This window comes from Chrysemys picta, chromosome 12, assembly GCF_011386835.1.
Source record: "Chrysemys picta bellii isolate R12L10 chromosome 12, ASM1138683v2, whole genome shotgun sequence".
In the NCBI taxonomy this organism is placed as follows: domain Eukaryota; kingdom Metazoa; phylum Chordata; order Testudines; family Emydidae; genus Chrysemys; species Chrysemys picta.
In genome coordinates this window covers 51,289,914-51,312,346 of record NC_088802.1, presented here as the reverse complement: position 1 = coordinate 51,312,346, position 22,433 = coordinate 51,289,914, and the positions used below count along the sequence as shown (strand labels likewise).

Genomic DNA, 22,433 nt, shown 5'->3' with positions numbered 1-22,433 from the left:
CCGGATGAGCCATGAGGAAGCGCTGCCGAATGGTGAGTAGAGCAGACCCCATCACAAATACATTCATGCAGGTCTTATAGCCCGCTATACCATAACTTCACCTCACTGACCAGGCAACTGCAGTGTTCTTAAAATGACTTCATCTCAATAGTCTTCGATTATTACACAGCAGGGCCACGTCTGTCACAAACTGGTTTCTCTATACATTCACGTGTGTGTGTGTGCACACAATCTCTATAATAACTATCTCAATCATTTATCAAGTTGATATTATAGCTATCAAAGGACAATGTTCTGAGTCCTGGTTCCAAATTCAGAAATGCTAAACATAATTTTTCCTTATAAGATGAAATGTTGCCTTTAAACCCTTCTTCTCCCGCCCCCTTCCTGCCACTGAAACATGGGAGTCCTAGACTCCTAATTAAAACACCCAAAGCATTCATGGGTGAGGGGAAAGGCTCCTGCAAAGTTCAGATCCTCCTTTAGGCTGGACTTAGATATTTTTGTCCCTAATGTTTGGAGGGGGAATGGGCCTATGAGGCCACATACAATACCAGAGGTTCAGGGTATAGGCCCAGGGAGAATGCAATGTGGTCACAGAGGACTGGGGTTTCTGAGGCCTACAGGGTGCCACATCTGGGTTCTGCACTGATTTTTGGGGCTTGGCAGGAATTCCACCCCTGAGGCTTAGGGTTACCACCTAGTTGGTGTTTGACTGGCCTGGCTGGGTTTTTTTTATGGATTTGCTGGTTGCAAGAAAAATAATGTAATCTGCTGTGGTGTGGTGGTGTGTGTGTGTGTGTGTGTTTTTTTTTTCTTAAACGTGGGTCTAAAGATTTGCATTATTATCACAACACGCTGGGATAGCTAATGGTAAAAGTTTCTGTGTCCAGCTAAAGATGCTACAGTGTTCCCACTTATGTAAGCAATCACAGGTCAAAACTGTTGAAAATATAGCAGCTGTCTGCCCACCAACACGCAAGCACACCACATGCGTGTGTGTGAGAGCGGGCTTGAGTCACACAAGGGTGTAGAGACATGCAATGTTATCAATCTTATCTGTATGTGTTCTCTCTCTAGATACTATAAGTGGCTGTTGGGGGAGAGGAGGGGTTGTGGAGTTGCCTTGTGGGTGGGGTAGGTGCAGGCTAAGCCTTTTGGTTAAAAATGCAGTACGCTAAGAGTTATAGTGTTTGCTTTTTTTCAGTCCTTTCATTAGAAATACATTCAGGTCTTTTTCGGTGTCTCCTTATGAGCTAGTGTTGAAAGCTTCTGTGATATAATGATCTCATGGTCGGATATGCAATGTTCCCCCTTTACTTAGAGTTTTCCTGGCTAATTCCACTGTAAACGCCACGTAATTGCCTTTTCTTTTGTTTTGAGCCCTGAAGGTCTTTGCTGGCACACGGGTGTGTGTAGTTGCTGCCTGTGCACCTGGCAAGGATTAATGGTTAGGGGCCCCGTCTTGCAGCCCTTATGCTGAAGCCAGTGGGACTAGTCCCTGGGCTTCAGGACTGGGCTCCGGAACTGTAACAAACGTCAGCGTGCTGTCCCCTCACATTTCACCAGCTGCCAGCTTTGCCTCTTACCCAATAGCATCCCTCTGCTTCAGCAACCAGAGCAGAAAATCCTACTACTGCGTGGGTGGGGAATTCATACGTCTAGACCCTCAAAATGTCAACCAACCAAACGAAACGAGGCCGCAACCAGCACCGGATCTCTCACTGGATCAGCGTCTTTTTGCAAAGATAAGATTAATATTATTCTATGGGGTGGAAGGAAGTTAGCCAGTGAGACAGGTGACGGCGCCCAGACAGGTCCAAACATTCTCTAGTTTCTGCTATCCTCCTCACTTACTAGAGCTGGAGGGACTAAGGGCTAGTTGGGGTAAAACTCCCATTGTCCTCACCGGGAGCCATAGGAGAGGAAGACCCAGGCATTCTCTCTCTCAGGTGCTTGGTTGTCTGGTTCTTGCTCACGTGATTAGACTCTAACTGGCCACCCTATGTAGGTTGGGAAGGAATTTCCCCCCAGATCCAATTGGCAGTGACATGGGGTGGGGGTCCTCCTTCCTTTTCAGCGTGTGGGTGCGTCACATGCCAGGATTATCTGGGCATCTCTCACTTAATCATTTCCCTGCCAGTGCTGGGGCCTTGGACACTGGTGCATCTTGGTCCTTCATATTCTCTGCTTTGGGAACAGAATAGCCTCGTCTCCTGTGGTTGCATTGACACAGGTCTCGTTTCCATTGTTGGGTTTAGTGTGTGGGTGCTGGCTGGCCTGTGACATACTGGCCAGCCTAGATGGTCCCTTCTGGCCTAAAACTCTGAGAGAGGGGTGAGGTGGGAGCATTGACTGAAAACGTAAGCTGCTCTTTTAAGATTTGTTGGGAGGTCCTCTCCAATCCACCTTTTACCAGCCACCTCCAACCTAGAGCCAGCTAGGGCTTGATCAGAAGCCCATCGAGGTCAAAGCGAGTCTTTCCATTGACTTCAGTGGCTCCTAGGCCAAGCCCCTAGGGAGCAGTGCTTAGGAGATGAGCCCCTATCCTCTGCACTGTACATTTGCTGCCACTAGATCTTCAGGCTTGCTAAGCTCTTCCACAACAATCAAGACTCTGCCAGAGGGCAAGGGCAGAGATGGGTTATTGGATCAAACGCCAAATCATCACAGAGGACCACACAGGGCTTCTTTCCCCTGTGTCCTCCCAAAAAAAAGGTGAGAAAAGAGGGAAGGGACAGCCCCTAACCGCACTTTCAAATACTATACGGAAAGCATTGGGATGAACTTGTGTGTTAAACAGCTAAAAGCAAATGCTCCTTGCAAGAGGCCCATCTGGTGTGAGCACAGTCTACAGATGTCAGATTCCCCCATCCCAATCCATGTACGCTTCAGTCCTGACCTACAACACTCCAGCAATCTTAATCCCAAATCCAAGCTGCCAGTCATGCAGGAGTCTGCCAATGATGCAGTAGCACTTTGATGTGGGCACACACACACACAGTCACTCAATTCAGGCTCATTTTGACTTGTGACCCAGGCCACATTTTGAATAATTTGAATGTTTCTCTTTTTAATCCAGCTGCACCTTTCTGAAGTTGTATCTTGTGAGTAAATGATTAACTGCAGGTTATTTTTAATTCATTAAGAGGCTCCGGCATATTCCTTGTAAAAACTGCTCTGAAACATGTGACATCAGTGAAGACTGAGTACTGATGTCATTTATTTGGTCCCCTCTGAACCCATACAAATATTAGCACCAATGTGTGATTTACTGATAGGGTAGGAAGGTCAAAGGTTCAACTCCACCGCGACCTAATTCTAACTACTAATTTTTCAGGCTCCCAAGGAAAGTAGCTACAGCTGCAATACAGGCTCAACGGGTTTTTTGGAGCAGAGTGTTCTGTGTAGCATCTTAGGTCCAAATAAGCACAGGGTCATCTTTAAAGTTTGCTAAGAAATCCTAGCTAAGCAGAGTGCAGGAGGGGTGAAAGCAGGAAAGGAGCCCTTCCTTTAGGGGTAGGGAAAGTTTGATGGTATCTTACCTCCAGCGCTGTCACAACTAGCCCTGTGTGAATGGTTGAAGGTTTGATTTACACAAACCTTCCCCTTCCCGTCCGTTTAGATTTGTGTGGATTCACTAACACCCTACTCCACTCCCTCACGCTGTGCTTTAAGTCTCAGGTTTGAACAACAGAAAGACCCTAAGTGAAACTTAATAGAAAACCACCATGTTCCATCTGGTTTCCCATCAACGCTGGGCAACACTGCCATTTTCAGAAGGAGTTCAGAAGGTCGGCCCCGGCTTGCTTCAGATTGGGTTCAAACTAGCTCAGAATTGAGACCAGGTTTGCTCCAGGAATTTGCAAACCTCCGCAGAGGCTTTGGCCCAACCTGGGCTGAATATTGAGTTTGTAACAAGCCGAGTGAGTTTAGGGTGTGGTAGCGAGTGTTTTGCAGAGCTGTAGTTAACACTGGGGCACTTACAACTGTTTAACATACAGTTGAGGGGGATCGTTCTTTTAAGAATATTCCCTTTCTTCACCCACAAAAGAAAAGCTAAAGGGGACTGATACAGTACTGCCTCATGCATAGCTCCCCCTGGGCCATCTGAAATAATGAAGCTTGGGTACCACACCCCAGACTTATCTTCACCGGTATCTCCCTCCATCCTAACCAATGGTTACTGAAGTGCCATCAAATTAGTGCAGAGTAGTCTGGGGAACATTCTTTTCCCATTGACCAAGGACAGCTGATATGTCAGTCATTGGTCGAGTGCTGACGTAAGGGTGCCTGATGCATTCTGTCCCCTGTTGGTCCCTACACAGGGCATCTGAAGTGCTGGGAATTGGTGTGTGTGTGTGTGGGGGGGCACTCTATCCCTGTGGTTCTGCCCACAGTGTCAATGATGGTGAACACCAGAGTGCTGAACTGATGGAGAGGAGCCAGGAAGGGTCTCTTTCCTGGGTTCTGGCCCCAGGCACCTGACGTGCTGCTAATGGGTGAGCCCCTGGGTATGCAGGCAGTCTGGGAATATTCTCTCTCCTTTAAGGCCTGCTCCAAAACCCAGCTTCAGTTCTGATAGCCCAGGTACTGGGTTCCCAATTTGGGTTCTCTGAAATGCTGCTTGCTGGCCACAGCGATGAATGGAGGATCCAGTCCTCTTCATGAATACAGGGAGCATTCCCTCCTAGATATCATTATGAAAACAAGACTCACACTAGAGGGTTCTTGCCTCCCTCTGGGGCATGTCCTGGTTTATCTGACCTTAAAAGAAGTCTGTCTGAGGGCTTTTTAACCATGCAAGCTAAAATCCCCTGTAGGGTTTTCACTGCAGTCATTTTTGTTCCTGTAAACAAAACAAGCCTGCATTTTGCTTTCTTGTTGGCCTCTCTGGACACTGAGAAGATGTGAGGGGAGAAGTTTTCTCCCCTCACCCTTCTCCTGGCTTCTTTTCTTTTCTTTTCGGCTTTTTGCTGTCTCACGAAGCCCACAGGGCTGAGAATTCTAGCATGACCATTGAGAAACAGTGCTCTCTTGGGAGCTGTAGGCTGCAAAAGTACAGTCAAGGAGCTCCTTATTCCAAACATAATGGAAAGAAGACCCCATATATATATATAAATAAAGCTATTTTCTTTTGTACGAGCCTGCCATAAAACCATAACATTAGCTTTTGATACGTTGTAAATAATACAGCATCCATCCTATGGGATGATTTTGTAAGGAGTATCAGAGGTAACATTACTTGGTGACATTAGAAATGAAGGCAGCTCTTAATTCTTTGGTGAATAGGAGAGTTAATAGTTGCATGAAACACTTATTAATTTTCTAAGCATAACACACTGCTACCCTTGGGAGGTTGACTAGTTTTTTTGTTTTTTGTTTTTTTTAATGACTGCACATCTTTAAGATACAAATGCTCAGACAATCCTTTCTTTTTTTGGCTGACTCTGTACCTTCTGGAATTGAGCATCCCCTTATGATGCGTAAATGATGAGCGACTAACAATGATCAAAGAACACTGGCTTGATAGACATATTTCAGCTTCATATTTGATATCCATACAGCATTTCAGATAATCCTTCACATCCAGATATGTCTCAGACTAGACACTTCTGGGATTATTTTTTAGGCACCCAGCTCTAAAGAAAATGGGAGCAAAGTTCCTCTTTAGGTCCTGAATCCTGCAATGACTTGTGCATATGAGTAGCATTTCTCACGTGAGTAACTTCATGCACATGAGGAGTTCTCTTGAACTCATTGGGATTACCGATACAGGAAAGTTACTCCCCAGACCACCAGGGCCTGAGGGCCAAATTAATTAGGATAAATCCCACTGTGGAAGTTTGCACCAGAAAGCAAAAGGTACCAAATCAAGGTTTTCACCATGCCAAAATAGGTGTTTTGCTTTTAATTAACTGGATTTTGTTAGGGACAAAGTTTTAGTAGGTCATCAACCCCACCCCTGTGTTTGTGGTTAGAGTTCATATGCTTCACCCCTCTATCTGTGAGCGCACACAGCATTGCTGCATGCCAGCGGGGTAGCTGAGCACTGAACTGACTTGCAAATGTGGTGGTTGTGTGAACAGCAATATGCATAGGCAAAATAGCTTGTGCAAACGGAGTCCTTCTTTTGGGCAAGTCCATTTTGCAAAACCCATAAAATCTGTGCAGGGATTTTCAAGGGAGTTCTTAGATGCCCCAAATCCCCGCCTGTATTTGTAACATTTCCCTCAATGCAAATTCTTACTGCAAATCTGATCATTCCACTAGAGAGGTTAAAAAAAAATTGGTATATCATATGTGCACAGGCAATCCAAAGAAATAAGTTCTCTTCATTTGAAATTTTCAATTTCTTTTTGTCAGAATGAAATTTTTCAAAAACCTTCTCTTCAGTTTGGTGGGAAAACCATGAGACAGTCCCTTCCACCCCCACCAGCCAAAACAAAGTGGACATTTTTTGTTTTGAAAATGTTCATTGAAAAACCAAACATTTTGACCAAAGTCATCTGATCAGCATATACACAACGTGCCTCCGGTGGCACGTGACCAGATTCATCACTCAATTTGGTCCTCTGGTTGGATCACTGGCTTCCCCGGCTTCGGCCGGGTACTGACGGGGAGTGCGATGTGAATGCTGATCCATGCCCCCCTTGACCAAAGTGAAACCTTTTGCTGGAAATTTTTCATTTGGGTTGAAAAAACATTTTCTTTTGGAAAAAAAGTTATGATAAATTTTCAGCCAGCTCTAACTTGCACCTTTATGCTTTCCCACGGCTGATTCATGCTACTCAGGAGCTCTCTGAAGAGTCATTTAAAAAGGGCCCAGTTTTTCAAGACCCAAGATTCTGTGTGCGACCTTCTTTCTCCAACATGCCATGCAAACTGTGAGGGATGGAGTCCAATGGGGCTGAAGAGGGGAGAGAATAGAGATAATATCCAGAACTGCTGCATAGTTTAATAGATTAACAGGCCGTAGAACTTGTCTGAATTAATTCCGGTTTGAACTAGAGCAGCTCTGTTAGAAAAACATCCAATCCTGATTTCTAGATTGCCAGCGATGGAGAGGGCATGAGTTTGCTGAGAGAGTTAGAGGTAAAACGAATGGGAGATTTGCTATTAAATACAAGAGAGGAACCCGAAATGTGCCCCATTCACAGCAAGGACAAAGGGTCTCCTCATGGGGGCTCAAGCTATTATCTGCACAGAGCTCTCTTCCAGTGTGCAGCCCTCCAATTTCAGCCCCATAGAGCAGTGGAGCAGTAAACCCCACCCGAGCATTGCTGGGCCCTGAGAGCACCTTGCAAATGAAGGTTTGGTACAGTGGGCTGAACCAGCCCTGTATCTAAGCAATTTGCACCCACAGCGAGTCAGTTATAGGTGCAGGAAGTCTGATCTGCACATGCAGTTCAGATGTGGCTGCAAAATTCCAGGCACAAACCATGAGTGTAACTTGGATGGTCGGCACCTTTTCAAAATCCTGTTCATAGCAGGGTCCATGGTTCTGAAAAATCTGAGGTTTTGTTCTGCATCCACTGAAGTCATTGGGAGTTTTGCCACTACCTTGATTAAGGAGCAGGACTAGGCACTCAGCCCTTTATTCCTGAAAATATGGACACAGCTATTCTAAGAAATGCTGTGGTGTTTCCTTGCATTTCTCTGTAGAATCTTTAGAAATGAGCAAAATTCCTCATGCCTCCAAATGAAACAGTAAGTGACCAGTGAGAGTCAGAGACATTACGTGGAAACTACAATCTGTTGCTCAAGATTTACCAAACCTTGTATCTCTGCACATAAAAATTCACCTTTATATTAGGTATAATCATTGAATTATAACAATAAAACTCTTAGGAAATCTCCCTGCAGAAAAAGTAATTGACCCAGGAATTTTCAGTACAAGGAATATATAACCACACAGAGCTATAGATACATTCCTCCATTGGTGATACACCACCATTGTTCTCATCCGAGCAGATGCTTTGCCTTCACCCTTTGAGTTTTCTCAGAGGATTGAGATTATTTGGTTTCTTTGAAGAACAAAGGGCAAAGACATTTTTTTTTTCCTTAGATGACTGTCCATTTTGATCTGGTAGGTCTGCTCACAGTGTGATGGAACAAACATCAGAAATCATTAAGAGGGGAAAAAAGGAGGGGATGCATAATTGAAAGGAGAAACACAAAAGCCACGTGGTCTAGTGGTTAGAGCAGGGGACTGGGAGGCAGGATGCTTGGGTATTCTTTTCAGCTCTGCCACTGACTCACTGCGTGACCTTGGACAAGTTACTTAACCGCTCTGTGCCTCGCTTTCCCCAACCTGTAAAATCAGTTTAATTATTCTTACAGCAAAGGGGCATTGTGAGGCTTAATTACTGAGCTGTGATAAAGCACTTTGAGCTCCTCAGTCCTAAAAAGAGCTTACATTTCTGTAGTAAAACATCCAACTAGCCCAAAATCCTGTCTCCAAGCCTGATGCTTTGGAGAAAGATGTAAAACCACTATAATGCATCTATTAATAGCCCCTGGGAGTGTAGTACCTTCTTGGCTACAATTGGTGATGGACTGGGCGCCAGTTCAGCAAGGTATTTAAGCCAGTGTTTAACTTTTAAGCATATGAATAGCCCTATTGACAGCAGTGCTACCTGACTTCAATGGGACGGCTCACGTGGTTAAAGTTAGGCATGTGCTTAAGTACCGTGCTGAATTGGGGCCTTGATGCCTGATAGATAACTTATCTTGTATCTCTGGTACTTGTATGGATCTGAGCACCTCACAATCTTTAATGACTTTATCCTTCCAACCTGAGAGGTTGGGAATTGCTGTTATCCTCATTGTTCAGTAAGGAATTGAGGCCCAGAGAGAATAAGTGACATGTCCAAGGTCACACAAGTCTGTGGACCCCTAACTAGACCATAACATTTAAGCTTTTTACCCTCGCTAGTGTCTCTGCAGTTCTTAGCCAGGAACTATGTAGACAATCAAAGTTCCCCCGTGAATTATAATCCAACACCCACACATATTCTTCGTTCAAATGTGCCTCTTCCATTTTGAGAGAGAAGGGGGAAAAAAAAATCACATGTTCTGAGGAACTAGGATTAGCCTGTAATTAAGCAAAAATTTGGCTATTTAGCATAATTTTTTAAATTAAAGATGGAACATTACCTGCTACTTGTGAGTTTCATAATATACAAATTAGACATCTCCCTGTGTATATGTGGAAGAGGCACATTTGAACTAAGAATGTGTGTGTATTATATTATGATTCAGTGGAACTACCTGGCACATGAGCCTATATTATGTGGTAGTCAAGGACTTGTGCACTCTCCTAAAACCTATGAAAGGGGAAAGCCTCACCCAAAGAAAACTATTTATGAACTATCAATGTCCTTGCCCCGCGAGAAAAGGTTCCCACTGTTAACTCTCCAACCTCCAGAAATGAACAGTGCAGACAGCAGTTAAAATATTGAGAGCGGGGGGCAATTATCTAGGAGTAACAAGGGCGGGAGTAGCCAGCAGTTGGAGTAAGACAAGGGCATCTGAGAGCTCTCTCCTGCGTTCTGATCCCAGCTATGTCATTCACTGCGCATGTGCAGACAAGTCACTTCAACCAACATTTTTAAAAGGTATCATGCTATTTTTTATTTATTTATTTTAAGTACCTCACTTTTTGGATGCCCAATTTGAGTTCTGGGGCCTGATTTTTTTTTTTTCCAGAGGCAGGGCCGCCCAGAGGATTCAGGGGCCCCTTCCATAAAAAAAAAAATTGCAATACTATAGAATACTATATTCCTGCGGGGCCTGGGGCAAATTGCCTCGCTTACTCCCCCCTCTGGACGGCCCTGTTCAGAGGTGCAACTTTCATTGAAACAACAAGGAGTCCGGTGGCACCTTAAAGACTAAGGGATTTATTTGGGCATAAGCTTTCGTGGGTAAAAAACCTCACTTCTTCAGATGCATGAAAGCTTACCCACGAAAGCTTATCTGAAGAAGTGAGGTTTTTTACCCACGAAAGCTTATGCCCAAATAAATCCCTTAGTCTTTAAGGTGCCACCGGACTCCTTGTTTTTATGGATACAGACTAACACAGCTACCCCCAATACTTAACTTCCATTGACTTAATTGGGACCTCCGTATTTCAAACTGGGCACCCAAAATTCTTTTGAAAATCTTGGCATTAATCTCTTTGTGCTTTAATTTTCAGTTTGTGAAATGAGGCTAATAAAACCTACTTTGCAGAAATGTGTTTCGTGGTTCCGAGATGAAGGGCACTAGAGAAACGCAAAATAGGATGTATTCTTTCATTAGCACTAGTCATTGGACTTCTCTGAGAGGCACAGGGCACGTTCCCAACCAGTTTTGTTATCTCATCATGTCAGGAACTTATTGTTGTGACTACTTAAATGTCTGCATTTAGTGGAACATGTAAGAAACTCTCTCCTTTGGAAGTAGTTTAGATGAGAAACCAGCCAGTAGAAGATGCCCCTTCTTCAAGCCAGCATCACTCCCCAAGGGTCAGTATCTGAATTTGTAAATTATGCTATTAACCTACATTTTATTTATGATCATCTGACAAATGGGTGCCGCCATTTTTTCTAGTGCAGTTTAGTGCATTCTACTTCAAAGGGTTAGAGTGGGCACATGAAGCCTTGAACAGACTAAGTGCTTTAGCCAGCCAGAATATCTGGGTTCTGATTAAGGGACAGTCCTTCATGCAGCTGATTGTACTTCGGTGAATTTGCTCTCTCAATTTGCATTACAGAAAAACAATCTTGTTTATTTAAGTTCAAAATCACTTTGCATCTGAACTTCAAGTGTGCACCCAACACACTTTGATCATTTTAATGCAAAAGTCACTGATTTACAATAAATGTTTTTTCATATTTCTTTTGTTCTTTAAGAAGATTACAGCAAAGGCAAGGGAATAGTTTTGACCTCATTTAGAATTTGCTTGGCAAAAGAAAAGGTGCAGAACTGGAAAGATGGTAGGCTCTGAATTGTCCCAAGCTGGGGTTAGAAATTACAGCCTCTGACAGATACTCATTAATACTGGACACAATTAATTGGGACTGAAACACTATTGGGGTCTTTCTGCCTTTGCTTCTTCTGCATGTTTAGAAGTAAGCACTCCATATGCTCAGCCAGTAGATGTCTCTGTTCCACACTGTCACACCCTAGCCATTTACTCAGCCACTGTGACATACAATACACAAAACGCTCAGTCCAACGTGTTCTCAGATGCTCGTGATCTAGTTTTGTGTCTGTTTTTGAACAGGTTGGACTCAAGGCTGCAATACTACTAAATGCAAAAAGGTGAACTGCTGTTTAGAGGAGAATATAAGCAGGAGGGTTTAATCAATCCCAAAAGTATTGAGGTGAAAGTGCATCTCCTGAGCCATCTCACTGCTTGGGGGACAGTGTATGTGTCCAGGATGTAGGTAGGGGAGAGGAAGTAAAAGTAAGGCCCTCCTTGCAAAGGTCAAGATTTCTGGGGAGGAGCAGGGAAGGGGGGAGTTTCTGTGCAGAGATTTAGTGGTTTGGGGAAGGTCCCACACTGACCCACCTCAGGCACTGAATGTCTAATGTTCTGTTGCCCTGCATCTTGGGCAGTCCTACACCAGTGCAAAGTGTGTACCCAGTGGGTGTAACACTGCCACATAGGGTGCTGGTGGTTTACATGACCATGCAAGGTCCAGGTCCAGAAATGATCATTAAGTTCATAGATTAAGGCCGGAGGGACCATTGTGATCATTATTCTGACCTCCTGCATAACCCCAGCCCTAGATTTCACCCAGCACAGCCTGCATCAGCCCCGAAAGCCTTTCTCCACAGAACCAGCATAGCACAAGTAGCAACAGCAGGGGGAGCGTCTGCTTCAGTCCTGCCCTGGGAAGAGCCACGACTACAGGGAAGAGAGCTGTGTGGGACCCACCTCCCTTCACTTCTTGACCTCCTTGCTGAGACTGCGATTTATGCCCATTGCAGTGTAGACACTTGTGCTAAGAGAGCTAAGAACAGCCATACTGGGTCAGACTAAAGGTCCATCTAGCCCAGTATCCTGTCTACAGACAGTGGCCAATGCCAGGTGCCCCAGAGGGAATGAACCTAAACAGGTAATGATCAAGTGATCTCTCTCCTGCCATCCATCTCCACCCTCTGACAAACAGAGGCTAGGGACACCGTTCCTTACCCAGCCTGCGGAATAGCCCTTAATGGACTTAACCTCCATGAGTTTATCCAGTTCTTTTTTAAACCCTGTTATAGTCCTAGCCTTCACAACCTCCTCAGGTAAGGAGTTCCACAAGTTGACTGTGCGCTGTATGAAGAACTTCCTCAGATTTGTTTTAAACCTGCTGCCCATTAATTTCATTTGGTGGTCTCTAGTTCTTCTATTATGGGAAGAAGTAAATAACTTTTCCTTGGACTAGAACCACTCAGGATCCTTCAGGTTTCAATTATTGCTGAACTGGATTGGCTTTGTACCAGCAGTCCCAAGCTGAATGGCTCTGTAACGTGTTACCACTTCCTCAGGCCGTCCAAAGCCTCACTTCCCCTCCCCTGGATTAGTTTTAGTGCCATGTAAAAATAACTGAATAGCTGGTTATTTTAAAAGGTCCAAATCCTTGCCTCCCTGAAGTCCTTGTCTGTTTTGCCATTGACTGCAATGGGACCAGGGTTTGGTCCCAAGTGAAGAGCCGGATGATGTGAAAGAAAGCAGCAGTTTTCTCCTGGATCGTGCACATTGTTCCTGACCCCTGGTTAGGGGAGGTGAATTGACAGTGATCAGATCTGGAGATGACCAGCCAAGTAATGTCAAAAGAATTGAGTCTCTCTCAGTCAAACACTCACCAATTATGAAGCCACCAAGGACCCTTTTGGTTAGGGTTTTGAAGGGATAATTTGCTGAAACTAGTTGATTATTTTTGTTTTGTGCTATGTCTGAGCACATAGTTTTCCAGTCATGCATCTAAAAAGCTTTAGGACCTACCAGATCCAATGTCAAATGACTTCCTCACAAGCGGCTGAAGAAGCTTTCATTTGAATTCTCAGGACCCTTTGGGGATGGACACAGATACAAAGTGAATACTTCAAAACAACCATCACTATTCAGCCCATCGCGAACAAATACTGCTTTCTTCCAGAGTAATCCAGTGTAAAGGCAAGAGTTCAGTTTCCTTTATGCACCAGCTGCAGTGAAACTGATCTAAGCTGACTTGTGTCTATTTAGCCATCCTTAGCCTAGGAGGCAGCAGTTCCAGCCTACAGGTGTGAATTCCCACTCAGTTCCCTTTAAAAGGGGGGCTTTCACATTGGGGCAGGCTTGGAAAGAAAGCATTTAAACAAAAGGGCAATTTACTTTGCTTCCCTTGGTCTGTCTGTCCCTTGCTGTTCCTGACGCGTCCTCAGCATATCTGTTGGTTGAATAAGTTCCTTCTGCATCTTTCAGTCCTTCACCTGCCTCTTTCCTCCTGCAGAGGAGTCATAACTAGATTTATGGGACCATATTTCCAAAATGTAGAAGCCAAGTTCTTCAAGCAAAAAAAAAAACAAAAAACCCACCATGTAATAGATTCCCACCCCCACCCCAATGGATATTACGGCTGCTCCATGCACAGACGAGACCAACGTGCACAAACATGGCTAGTTAGAGCAGCATCCTAGGGGTGGACGTTCGGGCAAAGTGTCGGCTTCAGGCATCCAGGTGCCAAGGGAAAAACACTAGTTCACAACCCAATCCTATTGAGAATTGGGATAAAGAAAAATACACAAAGCACAAGAAAGGTCCAGCTGATTGGGATACGATTTTTTTCCCCCCTGTGAAAGATTGAGGAACGGGGGGTGGGGGGGAAGAGGGGAGAATCTTTTGGGGTGAAATTGTTTGGGGGTTTGTAAAAATAATTAAAATCAATTTTTCCAATGAAAATTGAAAATCCTAAAACCATAAATCTGATGCTGAAATCATTTTTAATGGTATCCTTTTTTTCCAAAAAGCTAGTTTCTATCCAAACTGGAATAGGGAGTGAAATCTTTAGGAGAGTGAATAGATTTTCAAATTCTTTCCCCATGTGTAAGCTGGGGCACACTCACCCAGCGGCACCTCCTGCTGGTCATCCTCGGGAATTAGCTCTTTGACCCAGGAGCACCCTCCTGCAGGCCGGTGATCCGCTTGTTGTTGGCCCCCCATGTCCCTCCCAGGACCCAAGTGCCCTTATCCCAGGGTTCTGCCTCCCGCAGTACCCCACAGTCTTACTGGGCTTCCCCACACCAGGGGAACCCCCACTCCCTAGCCCCACATCACCTCAGTTGTGGCTACTGCCAGTCTGTTTGACTAGCTCCTGTGCCTTGGGGTGGACTGCAATCAGCTGATCATCACAGGCAACAAGGGGTTTGGACTGGCTGCCTTTACCCAGCCTCCGGCTGCCCCTCTGCAAGCCCAATACCTAGGTGGGTCTAGAACTAGGCCCTGCAGCCTGGGGAGTTGCTGGCCTAGGGCTTCCCAGCTCCTAAGGCCTTTCCCCAGCCCAGCCCAGCCCTGCCCTGCCCTGCCTCCCTCTAGGTCCCCTGGGTAAGTTCCCCAGCAGCCAGGCCTGTCTCCCTCTCTAGTCAGAGAGAGGCTCTTGCTTCTGACCGTCTTATAAGGCCCAGTTGCTTAGTTTGGGGCATGGCCCCAGCTGCAGCCACTTCCTCCAATCAGCCAGGGTTTTACTCCCTTGCCCAGCCCCAGCCCTCTGCAGGGCTTTTCCAACCTCTTCCGGGCTGGAGTGGGTGTTCACCCTGCTACACCATATGATTACTTATATTCATGTTTGGGTAGTGCTGAGATGCCCCAGCTGAGATCAGGGTCCCACTGTTCTAGGTGCTGTACGTACACATGGGATTCATAGATTCAGGCATTCCCCGGCCAGAAGGGATCATTGTGACCATGTAGTCTGACCTGCTGGATAACACAGGCCAGAGAACTGCCCCCAGATAATTCCTAGAGCAGAGCTTTTAGAAACAGATCCAATGCGGATTGAAAAGCCACCAGTGATGGAGAATCCATCTTGACCCTGGGTAAATTGTTCAGTGATTAATTACTCTCTGCCCCAAAGATCTCACAATCTAAATAGACAAGACAGACAAAGAGGGCGGGGGAGGGAGGAGAATTATTACACCCATTTTACAGATGGGGGAATTAATTCACAGAGGGATTAGGTGACTTGTCTAAGATCACACACAGGAAGTCTGTGACTGAGCTGGGACTTGAACTCAGAGCTACTGCCTCCCAATCCATTGCCTTAGTCACAAAACCATCCTGCCTCTCCTATCAGTAATACTTTGGGTGGTTCCAGCACCTGCCAGCTGAGGTGCGTTACCCAGGTTAATGAATGAATGGCCTGGAGCTGCAGATACTCAGCTCCTCTGAATCAAGTCCCAAATTCCCATTAGTGCTGTAATGTAGAGAAGGATTATTATCCCTGTGACAGTGTACCCCATAAGGCTTTATGGGGAGGGGGTGCTTATAAATGTATGTATGACATAACTGGAATATGTTTTATGCTGCCTGTGCCATGTAACATATCTCCGTAAGGGCTGTGATCTACTATATCTATTCATCCTATTTGTACGTATATATCATTTTCTACTCAAGCTTAAGAATATGGGCTGTATGCTTGCCTGATTTCTAAGTAAGCTTTGTGAGGCATTTGGTCAGCTTCTTTAGGAAGGAATTTGCCAGGTTAAGTACCTGATCAGGAGACACTTAGGGAACAATGCATCTTGGAATGCTCCAATCCACATGAGAAGTCTTCCTGGAGACATGCAAGATGCCATGTGGACAATGCAAAGACTGAGTCGTGCAGGGGCATGTGACTTGCCCAGGTGACTCCAAAACTCCATCTTGGAGCTGGGCTTTGCAGAGGAGGGAGGTCTCCACCCACAAGAGAGAGTCTACTTAAACCTGTGGGAGACCCCTCCATTTTGTCTTCAGCTAGCTAAAGAAGGAGCCTCTCCACCCCCCCCAGGATACTTGAAGGAGACTGAAACAAAGGACAGTAACTGCAGGGGGTGTGAGTGATTGCTGGACCCAGGCTAAAAGGAGATTAGCCTGTAAAAGGGAACACTCTGGAACTGGTGAGGAAATTATCTGTATTCAGTTTGATTAGGCATAGATTTGCGCATTTTATTTTATTTTGCTTGGTGACTTACTTTGTTCTGTCTGTTACTACTTTGAACCACTTAAATCCTACTGTCTGTATTTAATAAAATCACTTTCTATTTAGTAATTCACTCAGAGTATGTATCAATACCTGGGGGAGCAAACAACTGTGCATATCTCTCTATCAGTGTTATAGAGGGCGAACAATTTATGAGTTTACCCTGCATAAGCTTTATACAGGGCAAAATGGATTTATCTGGGTTTAGACCCCATTGGGAGTTGGGCATCTGAGTGCTAAAGACAAGCGCACTACTGTGAGCTGTTTTCAGGTAAACTTGCAGCTTTGGGACAGGAGATTCAGACCCTGGATCTGTGTGTGGAGCCAAACAGGAGTGTCTGGCTCAGCAAGACAGGGTGCTGGAGTCCTGAGCTGGCAGGGAAAACAGGAGCAGGGGTAGTCTTTGCACATCTGGTGGCAGCTCCCAAGGGGGTTTCTGTGATCCAACCCGTCACAGTGGCGTAGTCGAGCAGGATCTGTGCATAGTTGATTGCTTTGAGATACTGGTAGTGATTTTAAGTGAGTTTTAAGTGTGGTGGCTGGAGAACAGACAAAGTGGTTACTGGTTTGTTATTTTCTGTTTGCTTATTTCGGGCAAGGGAAGTAGGGACAGAAAAGGAAACTCTCTATTAACTAAGAATCCCCTGAGCTGAGTGCATCTCAGTTTCAGTGAACTGCAGAGGGGTTGTGGCCCAGCACAAGAAAGCAAGACAATGAGTACCAGTGATCTCAATTCCAGTGAACTGCAGAGTGGTTGTAGCCCAGCACGAGAAAGCAGGACAATGAGTACCAGTGACGCTGCTATTAAACTAAAGCTGGCCAGGTTGGAAGCAAAAGAGAGAGAAAGTGAACATAAGAGACGGCTGGAACTAAGACAATTAGAAATTAGTGCCATGGAGGCAGAACATGCAAGGGAAGAGGCTGCCCACAAGAGAGCTATGGAGGTCGAGGCAGCGAGGGCGGAGGCAGAGGCAGCGAGAGTGGAGGCAGAGGCAGCGAGGGAGGCAGTGAGGGCAGTGAGGGCGGCAGCGAGAGTGGAGGCAGAGGCAGCGAGAGAGGCAGCGAGGGCGGAGGCAGAGGCAGCTGCCCACGAGAGGGCTATGGAGGCCCAGAGGGAGGCCCGGAAGCATGAACTGGCTGTTATGGAGTCAAAGAGACGAAACCCTCCCCCTGCTGGCTCCACTTCCCCGAAAATCCATAAATGGGAGCGGCTATGTCCACAGTATGATGAGTCCAGCGATATTGCCGAATATTTCATCACCTTTGAGAGACTGTGCACCCTCCATGCCATCCCTGAAGATCAGAAGATGACCACATTGATAGCAAAATTGACTGGCAGAGCTCTGGACATATTCAATAAGATGCCTATTGATGATGCTTCAAACTATGGTAAATTTAAAGAACTGGTTTTGAAACAGTTTCAGGTTACACCTGAAACCTACAGGGTTAAATTCAGGAGCCTTAAGAGGGGATCTGGATTAAGTAATGTGGCTTATGCCAATGAAATGAGAGATTTGGTAGATAAATGGGTGCGGGGGAGAGGCATTACCAGCTTTGAAGGGATGTGTGATCTAGTTACTCAGGAACATTTCCTGAACATGTGCAGTGATGAGGTAAAACAGTATTTGTGGGACAAAAAGGTAAATGCAGTGGGTGAATTAGCTGAGTATGCTGACTCTTATGAACAAGCCCAAGCTGCAATCAAACACAAACCACTGGCAGAAGGGTATAAGGTTGGGGGAAAGCAGAATCACCGTTTTACCCCTGGGTCTGGGAAAAAAGAGGCTGGGCGGTCACCTCCCCATTCCCCTGGTACTCGACCCAAATTTCCTGTGCAAGCAGAGGAGCCCAAGAGGTGCTATCATTGTAAGTCCACTGCGCACCTGAGGAATAAGTGTCCCTTACTGAGTGAAGCTGCGGCTTCTCAGAGCCAGGCTGTGGCCTCTTTCCACACAGGGTTTGTAAAGCTTGCTTCCACACAACCCAGCAATGAGCATATGCATGCTGTTAAATTGAATGGTCAGATGCTTCTTGGATTAAGGGACACGGGTGCTGAGATTTCTGTGGTCAGGAGGGACCTAATCCAGGAGAAGGATCTGTTGCCAGGTAAAATGGCAGAATTAGAGCTGGTAGGGGGTTACAAAGTCCTTGCACCTTTAGCTAAAGTACACATGCAAACTCGGGATTTGCAGGCTGAGCTGACTGTTGCAACGGTGGCAAACAATTTTGCACCGTTTCTACTGGGGAATGATTTCTTTAGTGTGGCAGAATCTGTCCCAGGGTTGGTTAGCAGTGAGAAGGAATCTTGTGCTAAAAGCCCCAGAGGGGGGGGTGAAGTCACACGGACTGCTGGGGGAATAGGAGAGTGTCTCTTAGGTTCCTCTGCAGCAGTAAAGGATGCAGCTTCGGGGGCAGGGCTGGTTGTGGCCAGTTCCTGTAGCCCTGGGGCTCAAGGGAAGTTCCAGAGGGAGGAGCTGGATGAAGCCAGCTCCTGTCCCGTAATCATCTCCCCTGGGGAGGGGGATGTACCACCTTGTAGCAAGGAGGCCACCACAGCTGCTGACTGCCAGGAAGTTGCAGGTCAGCAGGGGGCTGGGCCTGCCCTGGGGTGCACAGAGGCGTGTGTCCCAAAGGTGGAAGTTGGGGTCCTGGGGACCGCTGTGGTGGGAACAGGCCCCAAGGACTCTATAGCTGAGTGCCAGCCCAACCCAAGTGGAAGGGGAGGGATTTTGCTGGCCAGCGAGAGGTCTGTGGTAGCTGGTAGCTGTGAGTCCACAGCTGGAGCAGGATCACCTTCCCTTTCAGGGGACACAAGAGTGTCGGATCCAGAGGGGAGATCAAAGAGGGAAGCCCAGATGGAAGGTCAGGGGGGGCCAGAGAGTCCACTCACCTTTTGTGGGGAGGGGCTTTCCCAGGAGGAGGGTGAAAAGTCTGCATTCGAAATGCCAGCCCCCTCTCCTGTGGATCAGGTTTTAAGGGAAACCTGGGGGTCAGGTCTCCAGGATGAGGGGGTCTATCCAGCTGACCCATTGGAAACAGAAAGTGGGGTGCCCAAAGGGGTCCAGAGCACTCCAGGGAAAGCTGCTGTTCTTGCTACACTTGCAAGAGATAAAACTCTCTCTCCAAGACAGGGGGGGGGAAATCTCTTCATGGGAGGAACTTCACAAGGGAGTGGGGCCCAGCCCAGAGAAACTCCAGAGGTAGGGGCCGAGGACAAGTATGGTTGTAGTACACCCTTTCCTGGCCAAAGACCCAAGCACATGCCCGAACTAGAAGTCTTCCCCAAAGAGGCAGAGGAATCTGCATCAGAGGGTCTACCAGAGGGCACAGAGAACTGGGAAAATGCAATGGGTGCTAAACAAGTCAAATTGAATGAACGAAGCCTGTCCACTGTAGATTTGCTGTTAACCTTGTGTCTTTTGCTAATTCACCTATGGGATAAAACAAAAGAATTCACACTAGTGGTAAACCCTTTAAAGATGTGGAACATATTTGATTTGTGGAATAAGCTGTTATACATGCTGGGGATGGTGACAGGACAGCCCCACCAGCGTGTTACTTTACAGCCCATACCTGTAAAAAGCAGCAAAAGCATAACAGGCCTATGCTGCTGTGTAGAAGGGGAAACTGAGGCACACCGCCTCATGGCATTGGTGGCTAAATGCCAAGATACCTCCACGTTAATGAGTATTGCTGCCTGCATTCTGTTAGCAATACTACATCCCTACCTGTTTGCAAGCATCTGGGGACCAGGGACCCCAAAACGGGCTAGAACCCCCAGGAGTGACACCATATGGTTTCAAGGTACTGAAAGGAAGTGTGACCAGAAACAAACAGAAATTTTACAGGTACTGCCTCCGCCATGGACAGTGTCCAAGTCTCTGGCAGTAAGTTCAGGGGGAGGGTGTGACAGTGTACCCCATAAGGCTTTATGGGGAGGGGGTGCTTATAAATGTATGTATGACATAACTGGAATATGTTTTATGCTGCCTGTGCCATGTAACATATCTCCGTAAGGGTTGTGATCTACTATATCTATTCATCCTATTTGTACGTATATATCATTTTCTACTCAAGCTTAAGAATATGGGCTGTATGCTTGCCTGATTTCTAAGTAAGCTTTGTGAGGCATTTGGTCAGCTTCTTTAGGAAGGAATTTGCCAGGTTAAGTACCTGATCAGGAGACACTTAGGGAACAATGCATCTTGGAATGCTCCAATCCACATGAGAAGTCTTCCTGGAGACATGCAAGATGCCATGTGGACAATGCAAAGACTGAGTCATGCAGGGGCATGTGACTTGCCCAGGTGACTCCAAAACTCCATCTTGGAGCTGGGCTTTGCAGAGGAGGGAGGTCTCCACCCACAAGAGAGAGTCTACTTAAACCTGTGGGAGACCCCTCCATTTTGTCTTCAGCTAGCTAAAGAAGGAGCCTCTCCACCCCCCCCAGGATACTTGAAGGAGACTGAAACAAAGGACAGTAACTGCAGGGGGTGTGAGTGATTGCTGGACCCAGGCTAAAAGGAGATTAGCCTGTAAAAGGGAGCACTCTGGAACTGGTGAGGAAATTATCTGTATTCAGTTTGATTAGGCATAGATTTGCGCATTTTATTTTATTTTGCTTGGTGACTTACTTTGTTCTGTCTGTTACTACTTTGAACCACTTAAATCCTACTGTCTGTATTTAATAAAATCACTTTCTATTTAATAATTCACTCAGAGTATGTATCAATACCTGGGGGAGCAAACAACTGTGCATATCTCTCTATCAGTGTTATAGAGGGCGAACAATTTATGAGTTTGCCCTGCATAAGCTTTATACAGGGCAAAACGGATTTATTTGGGTTTAGACCCCATTGGGAGTTGGGCATCTGAGTGCTAAAGACAAGCGCACTACTGTGAGCTGTTTTCAGGTAAACTTGCAGCTTTGGGACAGGAGATTCAGACCCTGGATCTGTGTGTGGAGCCAAACAGGAGTGTCTGGCTCAGCAAGACAGGGTGCTGGAGTCCTGAGCTGGCAGGGAAAACAGAAGCAGGGGTAGTCTTTGCACATCTGGTGGCAGCTCCCAAGGGGGTTTCTGTGATCCAACCCGTCACAATCCCCATTTTGCAAATGGGAAACCGAGGCATGGAAAGATGAAGTAATTTGCTCTCTTGGCATTAATAGGAGCTCTCAGAATGTGATAATTTTCAGGACTGATGGATACTATGTGCAGAGTTTTCTTCTTTTCTCTTTATTTTTCCACAAGCAATCTTAAGGCAAAAATAGCACCCATTGTTGACTTGCCTGGTATGAATCCAAACTAATTTTAAGCAGCCAAACTTGAAATGTTCAGCCTCACACACTGTGCCTGAGTTTCTCATCTGTAAACTGGGGATAATATTATGTCACCATCTCACAGGTATGCTGTGAGGTTTAATTCATTAATGTCTGTGGTACCCCAGGAGGAATGTATTGCAAAGGTGTGGGCTCTCTGAGTAAGACTAGCTGAATGCTGATTGCCGTGGTGTCCACATCATCTATCTTGACACATAGGAGGGGGACTCTGGAGTGGAGTGAGGCGCTCAGCTGTGCGCCACTGTAAATCTGGAGTCAATGGAATTTCCGCAGTTTTGTACTGGTGTAACGGGGATCACAGTCTCGACCCTGGAGGTCTATCCAGGGTGTATTGATTCGTTTTAGGTCAGACCCAGTAAGTGGCCATTTTATCCAGAGTGATTCTGTGCACAGTTGCATCTGTAATAATTCTGTGAAATTCCCATTTTCTTAAGTCTGTTGGGTTGGGTTTTTTTTAAGCTTGCAGTACTGAGTGTTAGAAATAGCTTCCAATGAGGAAAGAAGTAGAGTTTGGTCACTAAAGCAGAGAGATGGGAGTCAGGAAATGTGAGAACCATTCTTAAATTCAGTTAAACTCCGGCTTTCCTCTGGTGTGTCTGAGATCAGAATCTGGCACGTTATCTTATTCTCCTTCACCATATGACAATTTATCATTCTAAGGGATTCTGAGCAGGTGCATTTAGCCTAAAAATGATCCGCCCTCAATTACATGCTACTGTATTGCTTCAAATACAGAGAGATCAGGGAGACATCCCTTTATCCTGAGTATCTTATAAAAACAAAGCAGGGGGTTAGTGGCAGTATAAACACACGTAAATTGCCCTTTATGGAAAACCTCCGTCACTTATTTTGGTCAGTTTCAGTTAGAATGAACCAGTGTGACACTTCCAGGTTTTGTCTCTGCT

The 22,433-nt window shown here is 45.9% G+C and overlaps 1 long non-coding RNA gene across 1 annotated transcript; it reads left to right on the top strand.

Annotated features, from left to right (window-relative positions):
- The first annotated feature begins 16,394 nt into the window (after positions 1–16,394).
- Positions 16,395–20,903, top strand: LOC135974803 (uncharacterized). The gene is made up of 2 exons (XR_010591920.1): positions 16,395–17,206; positions 17,249–20,903. It is a non-coding gene; the product is annotated as an uncharacterized LOC135974803 (long non-coding RNA).
- The last annotated feature ends 1,530 nt before the right edge of the window (positions 20,904–22,433 follow it).